Below are 11,442 nucleotides of genomic sequence, written 5' to 3' on the forward strand. Positions count from 1 at the left end.
AGGTGTACAATCAATGCATTATACTAGTGCTAGCATATGGGGCAGAAACTTGCAGCCTCAAAAAGAAGCTCGAGTACAATTTAAGGACCGTGCAAAGAGCGATGAAACGAAGAATGTTAGGCGTAACGTTAACAAACAGGAAGAGAGCGTTGTTGATCCGAAAGCAAACGCGGATTCTAGTTGACAATAAGAGAAAAAATGGAGCTGGTGTAATGAAGAAGAAGCGCCGGTTCGCCCTGCGCATCTCCAGCGCACGAAAGGCAACGAAGAAGTGGCGGTTCGTCAGGCGCATCACCTGCGCTTTACGCACGGGGCCGGTTCTGACTGCTCGCAGGGTTTTGACTACCGCACCGAGTTTGACCTCTCACTCCTATCGTACCCTGTAAATAAACACCTTGACATTTGGTGGAGAGTGCGGGATACGACTCCGTAAACGCTGGAACTCTGAAGACGAACCCTTCAACTATCTCGGCCCATGCCAGACGACCCTGCCCTGCCTTCTCGAACCATGCCTGCCGATCCAGCTCAACAAGGTACAGTCACGGCACCAACTGTCACCTGTCCTGGCGTTCAGCGTCAGCGGGATCCTGCTATTTTTGTGGGTACCGGTGATTAGGACGTTGAGGACTGGCTCTCCTCGTACGACAGAGTCAGCGCGCACAACCACGGAAACGATACGGCAACGCTAGACAACGTATTTTTCTACTCGAGCAACGTGGCACATTTGTGGTATCGTAACCACGAATCCAACATCCCGACATGGTCGGCGTTCAAGACCAACTTCACTGAAGCCTTTCGTCGTCCTGCTGTCCGTAAACTTCAGGCCGAGCGTCGCCTGTGCGGATGTGCCCAGCAACCGGGTGAGAATTTCACCAGATACATCGAAGACGTCGTTAATCTGTGCAACAGAGTCGACGCAACGATGCCAGAAGCCGAAAAGATGAGGCATATCCGCAAAGGAGTTGAAGACGACGCTTTTCAAATGTTGGTCGCCCGAAAGCCGACCACAATGTCGTCAGTGCGCTGTCAGAGTTACGAAGAACTTCGAAGGCAGCGAGTAGTCACACGACATCCGTCCTCAGAATTCGCCGCTGTCTCAGGTCTGACCCTATGTGTTGACGCTAGTCTAATGCTGACGCCAGTCTAATGCACGAGATAAAGGAATTCGTACGAGAAGAAAATGCTCGGTAGCATTCCCTGGTGCCCTTTGCGAACCCGCAACCGTACTCTCCATTGACACCGGGGTTACAGAACGTTACCAAGGAGCAAGTCGCCGAGTGCTTGCCAGCTGTTATTCAACCGCCTACCATCGCGGCGTCCCTGACGTACGCTGACGTCGCTGCAAGACGGCCGTTCGCTTCACGTCCACCTGTCCAAGCTGTTGCGCGACCGCCCCCAATTCCCTTCTCACCGCACCATGCACCACAGCCACAACGACAGTCAGATCCTTGGCGCCCCGCGGTCAACCGCGCAATTTGTTACCATTGTGGTATTCCAGGACACGTTGCCCGCTTTTGTCGACGCCGTATGCTGCCTATTTATGATAACCGCCGACCCATGAGCACTTACGATCCTCTACAGCTATAATCGCCTGTGCCGCCGGAAGAAACCCCTGTTCTCAACCATGCTCCTCGTTCCCCATCCCCACGCCGCCACTCGATCTCACCGATGAGATGCCCGCCAAGCCGTCTACTTCAGGGAACTAAGTGTCGCAGTTCCCGCGGCAAGAACTGCGTCCCCTTCAATTCGCCAAATGCCTCGAAATAACCCCTGCAATATCATTGAGGTATACGTCGAAAGAAATTGAACATTCACAGTGGTGGATACGGGAGCAGCAATTTCGGTGTTACGCGCAGGACCTTGCCAACGAATATGAAAATTAACGACGTCAATTTCTGGAGTGTATTTGAGTACTGCGAGCGCACAGCCTGTCGAAACATTGGGAGCCTGCACTGCACGTGTAGTCATCGAGGAGTCGCTTCATGTCATTGAATTCGTTGTGCTGCCGTCCTGCTCCCACGATGTTATCCTAGGCTGGGATTTCCTTTCGCCAAACAATGGCGTCATTGACTGTGCCCCGCCGAGGTGGAGTTGTCTTGCCGATGCAGCCATGGACCGAGATCCTGTAACGTCTACAAAAATGCTTGTTGGCGAAGTTACTGATATCCCTCCTCAGTCAGCCGCCGTCGTCTCCGTATCTTGCGCATCAGCACGTGAGGCAAACGTGCTATTCATGCCATGTGACTTCTTCATCCGTCGCCGTTCCCTTCCGTTGCCCTTTGCCGTCATCGCTCTCAGTGCTGGCCGTGGTGTCATGTGTGTGTGCAATATGCCTTTCTGCCGATTACTTTGCATCGCAGAGAGTGCCTCGGTTACGTGCAAACTGTGGATTCCTCAATGCGCTTCGATGCTCCCAACGACTCGCATTCAACGTCCTTCGCCACCCTCGACAATGCCAATCGACCGCCGTTGGAGGGCTTCCATGCGTCAATCTCCGGTGATCTGACAACCACACAACGTGCGCAACTTATCAGCTTGCTACGCAGATTTACCGCCTCCTGCAACTGTCATCAATATTCTCTCGGCCGCACCACCACAGTATCGCACAGTATCGACACTGATTCGCACACCCCGCTCGGGCAGCGTCCTTACCGCGGCTGAGCTTCTGAACGCCCTGTCATCAACGAACAAGTGAGTGATATGCTTCGACGTGGCATGATTCAGCCATCCCGTAGACTGTGGGCATTGCCAATCGTCCTCGTAAAAAAAAGGAAAGATGGTTCTATTCGCCTCTGCGTAGATTACAGACACCCGCCGTGGTTGCTCAGTGGCTATGGTGTTAGGCTGCTGAGCACGAGCTCGCGGGATCGAATCCCGGCCACGGTGGCCGCATTTCGATGGGGGCGAAATGCGAAAACACCCGTGTGCTTAGGTTTAGCTGCACGTTAAAGAACCCCAGGTGGTCGAAATTTCTCGAGTCCCCCACTACGGCGTGCCTCATAATCAGAAAGTGGTTTCGGCACGTAAAACCCCCCAATTTAATTCTTTAGATTACAGACGCCCTAACAAAATTACGCGCAAAGACGTATATCCCTTACCGCGCATAGACTTCTTTTGCTCTTTGGATTTTCAGTTCAGATATTGGCAAGTCCCCATGGCAGAGGCTGACCGCTCGAAAACCACCATCGTCTCACCGGACGGATTATACGAATTTAATGTCATGCTATTCTGCCTATGTAACGCCCCCCTACTTTCGAGCGTATGATGGAGAGCATCTTGCGCGGTCTCCAGTGGCACACGTGTTTGTGCTACCTAGATGATGTTGTCTTCTCACCTGATTTCCCGACTCACCTCCAACGACTAAGAGAGGTATTAGGCTGCCTTACTAAGGCTGGGCTGCAGCTTAACATAAAAAAATGCTCATTTGCTGCGCGTAAGCTTACCATCTTAGGCCACGTCGTATCCAACAACGGCGTGCTTCCGGATCCTGCAAAATTCCGTGCAGTTGCGGAGTTCTCCAAGCCCACCAACCGGAAGACACTACGCAGTTTCGTCGGCCTCTGCTCCTATTTTTACCACTTTGTGAAGAACTTCGCTATGATCATCGCCCCTCTGAATCAACTGCTGGCTAGAGACGACGCCCTATCCGCCTGGTCGAAAGCATGCGATGACGCGTTCACGACCCTTCCCCATGTGCTCACCTCTCCTCCTATTTTGCGGCATTTTGACCCCGCTGCCCCAACTGAAGCCTGTTTCACATGACGCGATTTTCGTCGCACCGGAAGTGTGATTTCCGTCGTTTGCGAGAAAAAACACAGTCGCAGTGCTGACCCCCCGATTTTCCGCTGCGACCGACCGGTTGGTCACACAGTAGCAACGTCGCAGCGATGGCTGCGATCTTCCGTCGAAATTTCGCGGAGAGCTATCATGGAGCTATTTCGCCGGTTTGTTTTGGAAAATGGTGTCTCGCCCAAAAAGTGCAACGCGCGGAGACGTGGATTGCCGAATTCGGTAAGTACGCGAAGGGAGAATAAAAAACTTGTACCGCAGATTCCATTGCATTTATATGCGTTTGTTGACACGCTACGCAGGAAATAATAATAATAGTAATAATAATAATAATAATAATAATAATAATAATAATAATAATAATAATAATAATAATAATAATAATAATACCTTTATTGCCAATAATCAAATCAGTACATTCATACAGGTCTGCCAAAGCCTTTGAAGGCTTGAGCGGCAGCGCCTGGCAGGCAGCAAAACCATACACGGTACATTGATAGACCGGTTGTAAGCAGCGAATTCAAGTATAGAACACCAAAAAAGGTTATTAGAATTTATACAGTGTCTATGAAAAGAAATTTCATTGAGCGTAATGAAACACAGAAGTACAGCAATGCGTGTGAGCAAAAATTACCACGAGATAAGGCGTAACGATACGCCAGACTGACCGTCAAGGTGCAAAGGAATTGTACAATCACATGCACGAGCACAAGCAATAGCGGTAAATAAACGGAACAAGTACGCCTTTACGAACAGATACGCCTTAGCAGTCTCGTTAACTTATATTTCGTTTTTGCACAGAAGGTGCTCTGCGGTAATTTATTGAAGTAGGTCGGCACATAATGGGCCCGAGCTCTAGTGCCGTACCTTGTGGAACAACGTGGCCTCCAAAAGGGGTCCCTGGGCCTTAAGCATCGGGAAGCTGTGTGCGGAACTAGGAATTGACTGGACCAGAAGTGTTTTAAAACAACCGTTTGCATTAAAAGATCGTTGAAATTCGGCATCGAAAGTACTTTGAAACGGTCTGTGTCAGCATTCAGGTTCAGATCATAAGATATGTTTTTAAGATGGAGTGCACTATCGCATTTATTCTGTTGTGCCAGAGGACAGCACAGTGCTCGTAAATTGTTATTCCATACCGGAGTAGACTGTAGCCTAAAGCATGTGTTATAGTTTTCCTTACTGATAAGGGCATTTAGTATCTTATATTGTACAGTAGACAGGATACGGCGCGAAGTTTTTTACAAACGTAAACAAGGTGGCTGTTCCAAGAAAGGTCGCTGTCAAGATATAAACCAAGATATTTTACAACAGATGAGTACTGTAATAGTCTACAAGAACAAGCTGAACAATCTGAAGAATGCAAAACAAGAAGATAGTCAAGGGCTACCCTCCTTAAAGGATTATGGAAGCAGATTATTTGCGTCTTAGATACATTTATAGTAATTAGGTTGTTTCGAAACCAATCCATAGATTTTGTGGCACCAGACTGTAAAGAAGCAATCGCATCATAGTAGCTGTGGGCAGAAGTTACGATCATCATATCATCGGCGTTTTGATAAAGAGAAACTGGTATCACGCTAGAGAGGTCATTTACAAAAATATTAAATCATAACGGGCTGAGCATAGATCCCTGCGGAACTCCAGCATTAATAATGGAGAATGCACTATGAACTTGCCCAACTGAGACGACCTGACGCCTACCCCGAAGGAAATTTGCTAACAACGACCAGAAAGCACCCCGAAATCCTAACAAGAAAAGCTTATTTAACATCAGACCATGATGGAACACTGTCAAAAGCCTCGCTACAATCAAGAAGGAGCGCACAAGAAACTTTATTATTATCGAAAGCTATATTCAACTGATCGGATAAATCTTCCAGAAGTGTTTGAGTGCTCTTGACGGGTCGGAAACCATACTGACTAGGCGACAAAATGCTGTGGGCGTCCAGAAAGCTTGTCATTGTTAACAATAAGTGTTTTTCAAGTATTTGAGCGATAGAAGGCAGAATTGAAATGGGGCGATAATTTTCAATTTTATTACGCTCACCGCTTTTATAAAGAGGTATAACTTTTGCTGTTTTCAGTTTTACAGGAATTTCACCGCTTGAAATTATGCGGTTAAGTAGTGCTAGCAAAACTTCTTGGATGTATTCATACGTTCTGCGCAACTCATTAATGGAAATGCCGTCAATTCCAGGAGATTTATTACATTTGAAATTGAATATAATCGATCTTAGCGCTTCCTGAGAAATTGAAGGCAGATATGCCTATTCACTAATGCTGTGACGCAAAGTGCACAAATCTACCTGTAAGTTTGCGTTTCTCATTACACGAGAGAAGTGATTATTAAACTCATCAGAAATATTCTGTCTGCCGCTGGATAAACTTGAAGGAAAATAATTCATTTTATCAGCTCGCGCATTAGTGCCTCTAAAGCTGTTAATTAACGACCATGTTTTCTTACTACTCTAACTAGCCGCTTTAAATTTGTCTCGAAAATGTATTCGCTTTGCGGAGCGGATCGTGGCAGTAACTTTATTTCTGAGCTGCTTAAATTGGGCCCGTAGGTCTGCACAATTCGGAGCACGCTTGCATTGGGCCCACAGTAAGTCTTTTTCTTTTATTGCAGTCAGTATGTCAGACAAAATCCACTTGTTATCCACGTTACGTTGTTTGATATGTATTGTTCGGGTAGCACTTTCTTTTAGGATTTTGAACACTTCTACGAGTTTATCATATATGACAGCAGGAGACTCTATTGCTAAAAAAGATTTCTGGTCATATTGAGCCACCAGATTATCAAATATTTTCGGATCAAGCACTGAAATTAGTTTCTTTGGAATCTGTGGGTGCTGTCGCAGTATCTGGATAACTCATTGAGGCGCAAACGAAATAATGGTCAGCAAGTTTAATTTCTACAATAGCGGATTTTGTGACTAGATTTTGAGCGCGTATGATAACGTGATCAATGCAGGACACAGCGAGCTTACTAGCCAAAAATTCCTCACGAGTCGCTTGATAAATGACACATTCCAAGCCCCATTTGGCAAGGCAGTCGAGGTAATCTGCGACCAAGCCTACAGTAGGACGCAAAAGGTCAATATTGATATCACATATGATACACTCGTGCTCTTCGAGCGATAGGGTTGACAATGTGGAATCGAGTTCGAATAAGAAAAGTCGCGCATTAAAACGAGGTCGGTACACCGATAACAGAATCGGTGTCGCACCGATAACAGGCAAGAAATAAATATATAGACAAAAATATTGTTCTTCAATTTATTCACCTGGCACTGGGACTATAGCATTATGCTGATAATACAAGGCGAGGAGTTGAATTTCCAGCCAGGGATGTCGCATTTCGATGGGAGTCATAGGTAAAAAAAGCTTTTCCACTTATATTTAGTTCATCACCTTTTATTGAACCCTTAAACTTCCACATACTATTGCATATGGGGCCACGCTTATGCAAAATCTAACGCCACTCGAATTCAAAGGGCACAATTGTAAAACAGCAATCTTTCGTGATAATTCGAGTGTGTAAACATTCATTGCATCAATATGCATTGTTCAACAGCACTGCACAAATAAGCATAATCAGGCACAGCAAGTACTCTGTCAGGAAACTGGTTCTACCGATGTGTAGATGTCAAGACATGAAAGCTCATACTACGTCGCACATATAGCTCAAAGAAGACCTTCTTCAAGAGTTGTCCCTTCTGGCAGATATGAGGGGGGCCATAAGCAGCAGAAACTTTATTGCAGGGCATTATGTGATACCGCTTATGAAAGAATGAAGAGAGTGAAGATGCTTTTAACAGCAGTACCTCATGCTACTCTAATAATAGGAACGATGAGAAAGAAAATTTCTGGTAGAGCACTTAAGTTAAACAGTAGCTTTTGGAAAGACAGAAAATTCTAGGTGAGAGATGGAGGTAGATTTGGCCCACCCACACCAACAACACAGGCATACTACAAGATGTACTACAGCCTATGGTGTACTACAGTATATGGGAAAGCTATCTCATACAGACATCAAGAATGATGCAACAAGCTCTCGACAACACTGCAGACTTTCTTGCCCAGTCTGGCCTCTCGCTTTCGGATAAGTCAGCTTACATCGACGTCAGAAAAAGGACTAGAATCAACAACTATCCCAGATTCCACATTGTGCTGCACATAGCTGGAGAAATATACCCGCAAGCAAACATCCACAAATCCTCAGCTAGTGTAAGACCATACGGCAGAGCCAGCACAAGGATGAAACAATTCTGCCATGCCTGGACGCAAATGCTACAACCTGGTGAAACGAAAAAGAATAATCTCGAAATCATGGGGGGAGGACGAGTGGATACTATGGAAAATCGCAGATGCTGTGCTGTGTCCAAGGTATTGTACGGTATGAATTACCAGCAGCGCACAAAAAAGACAACTCATTGAATGCAGGCATCGGGTAATAACAGGTATTTCCAAATTTACCACGCATGAAGACCTCTATGAGAAAGAGCAAACGAACAAGCACCTAGACAGAGTAGAGTTGCAGCCTGCATCACAAATTCTTTGCCTCAAGCGCTAGGAACCTGGTCACAAGATACTATGCCAGCTAGCATATGACATGCAAAGACGACTAGAACAAATAACCACCCTTATGTAATACCCCTCCAATGGGTTGCGTTTGTTTCCGCTCGCACGGTGTATATTTATTGATGCGTGCGAAAATAAAATCTATAGTTGAAAGTGTAGCGCTGTGTCTGTGTATCTGTTTCTTTCTATGTCCTCGTCCAGTCGCGCTTATACGCACTACCATCGCCCTCCAATGGGGTTTTTAACGTAATAACATTTTACGTTATTACGTTGACGTTTTACGTAAACGTTTTAACGTTTAACGTAACGGCACAGTGAAAGTGAAGGCTACCCCTTCCTTCAGAAACAACCTCGGAAGCACCTGAACTTTAACCCCAACAGACCTATACCGTGCAATATGGGGGCAAACAATTAGGCCAGGAAACTATATGCAACTGCCAAACGCACAGAGTAGGTTGGTAATCAAGATACAAGCAAACATCAAGCATATATAGTACACTGATGTATGACACTACATAAAATTAAACGCCATATAAGTGAGTACCATTCCAGGTCATCCTACTCCTAGAAAAGCTGAACTGAAAGCAATCAAAGCAGCACTTTTAGTGGAGATTACACCCTGCACAACACCCTGCACACCTACATGGATTCACCAGAAACTGTCTGGGCCTGCACATCACACGAGATCGTCGGGGAAATAAGGAGTCTGATACGCGACATGCAAGCACATGGGCAAGAATTAAATTACAAGATATACAGCCATGCAGATATTTGAGGAAACAAGCGGGCTTATAAGCCCGACATAACTGTAAACTGGACAAGTTGGTGTGTATTCATTATTAACTAAAGCGCAACAGATAGACAACGGACAAGAACGAAGCGCTCTTTGTGTTCACTTCGTTCTTGTCCATCATTTATTTATTTATTTATTTATTTATTACAAATACCTACAGCGCCCGACTTGGGCATTATCGTAGGGGGGTTAATTACAAACATAAAAATCAACTTCGCGAACAACGGTATCATATCATCTGTGGTATTAGAAATACAATTATCGTAATTAGTAAAGAAAGACAACACATCCAATACTAACAACATCCGATTATAATATTTGTTACACAATGCGTAAAATGGCATACTGGAAATATTGTCTAAAACAGATTCACATAAAGTTCTCTATGGCAGATGAAAAATTGCGTGCAAACACTATCTCATCTGGTAGCAAATTCCACTCTGCAATTGTTCGCGGAAAGAATGAGAACTTAAATACATTAATACGACTTTGGTAGGCCCTTATTTTCTTGGAATTGTCGCGTCTTTTAGATTGATAATGAGGTGGCTTTAAACATGCGTTTTTATTGATCCCTGTGTTACCGCTGTTAATGTTGTGTAAAAGCTTTAACCTGATTATATTTCTGCGTGTGGACAGCAACTTCCATCCTAGATTTTCCATGATTTGCGAACCTCTAATTTTGTAGTCGTAGATGCCCGTGACGAATCTTGCAGCCCTTTTCTGAACACGCTCTAACTTATCTTCAAGAACTTATTCGCGTATTCTAACACCGGCCTAATATTTGTAAGATACAAAGCTTCCTTCAATGGTTTTGGCGCATACTTGAAGTTTCTGTGGAAAAGGTGCAAAAGGCGGCACGCTTTAGCGCTTGTTGTGTCAATGTGCGATGTCCAGTCTAATCCCGCAGTCAACGTCGTCAACGCATTGTACTGAAACATTATTTATTGAGTATGAACTGGGCACCTTCTTTTTGTTCGTAAATTTAACATGATAACACTTTGCTACGTTCAAATCCATTTTCCATTTAGCACACCAGGAACAAATTTTTTCGAGATCAAACTGCAACAAACTCGTATGTTGGGCAGAAGACACAGGATGGTACACAACGCAATCATCTGCATACAGTCTGACATTTGAAACACAGCCTTCCCTTCAGTCATTGATAAATATGAGGAACAGCAATGGCCCAAGGACCGACCCTTGAGGCACACCTTATAAAACATTAACCATTCTCGACGTCGTACCGTTCAGAACCACTTTTTGCTGCCGTTTATACAAGTAATCTTTAATCCAACCGTAAAGTGAATCGGGGAGGTCAAGAAATGGTAGTTTGTGCAAAAGTAAGTCATGCGATTTAGCAGGGAAGAAGTTTGGGCGTGTTGGCAGGATGCATTCAGACCGGGATACATAGCGCAAAAATTACTAATTAGTAATTTTTGTGCTATGTATCCCGGTCTGAATAAGTCATGCGAGGCTACATCAAACGCCATTCGAAAATCAATAAATACAGCATCAATCTCTGTACTATTGTTAAAGCCGAGTGCAACGTCATGTATGAATTCAGTAAGTTGAGTGGTACAGGATAATCCCATGTGAAATCCATGCTGGGTCGGGATGAAAAAATTATGGTCATGAAGATGCTTAATAAGACCAGAGTAAATAACATGTTCTAGTGTTTTACAACAAACAGATGTCAAAGACACTGGTCAGTAATTGCTTGCCAAATCACGACGACCACTTTTAAATATAGGAGTTACATTGGCCATTTTTCAGTCATTAGGTAATTTTTGAGAATTTATTGACTTGGTAAATAAATGAACCAAGATAGGATCAATACTATGGGAATAGCGTTTCAAGATGTGATTTAATATACCATCCGGACCATGAACACAATGAGGATTAATGTGGCACAACAGAGCCGTAATTCCAGCCTCATTTAAAACGATGTCATGCATTTGAGGTAATTGTTCGTGTAATTCAGGTATCGGAGTATGACGAGATGCTGTGAAGACGGAGTGAAAATATTCGTTAAAGCAATCAGCCTTCTTTGTGGCATCAGTTAACATATCACTTTCATGCCGCAGAGCCGGAACGCCGACACTGTCTTTTCTGTTACTTTTGACATATCGCCATAGCTCCATAGGATTAGATCTTATTTTATGAGATAGCGATGACAAGTATGTTATTTTTGCTGCATTTAATTCTTGTTTCAAGTTTTCAGTTAGAGTTCTAAGCTTGTCATATAAGTTCTGACTTGGTGCTATCTTGAATGC

Source organism: Dermacentor variabilis, chromosome 4, assembly GCF_050947875.1.
Source record: "Dermacentor variabilis isolate Ectoservices chromosome 4, ASM5094787v1, whole genome shotgun sequence".
NCBI lineage: Eukaryota > Metazoa > Arthropoda > Arachnida > Ixodida > Ixodidae > Dermacentor > Dermacentor variabilis.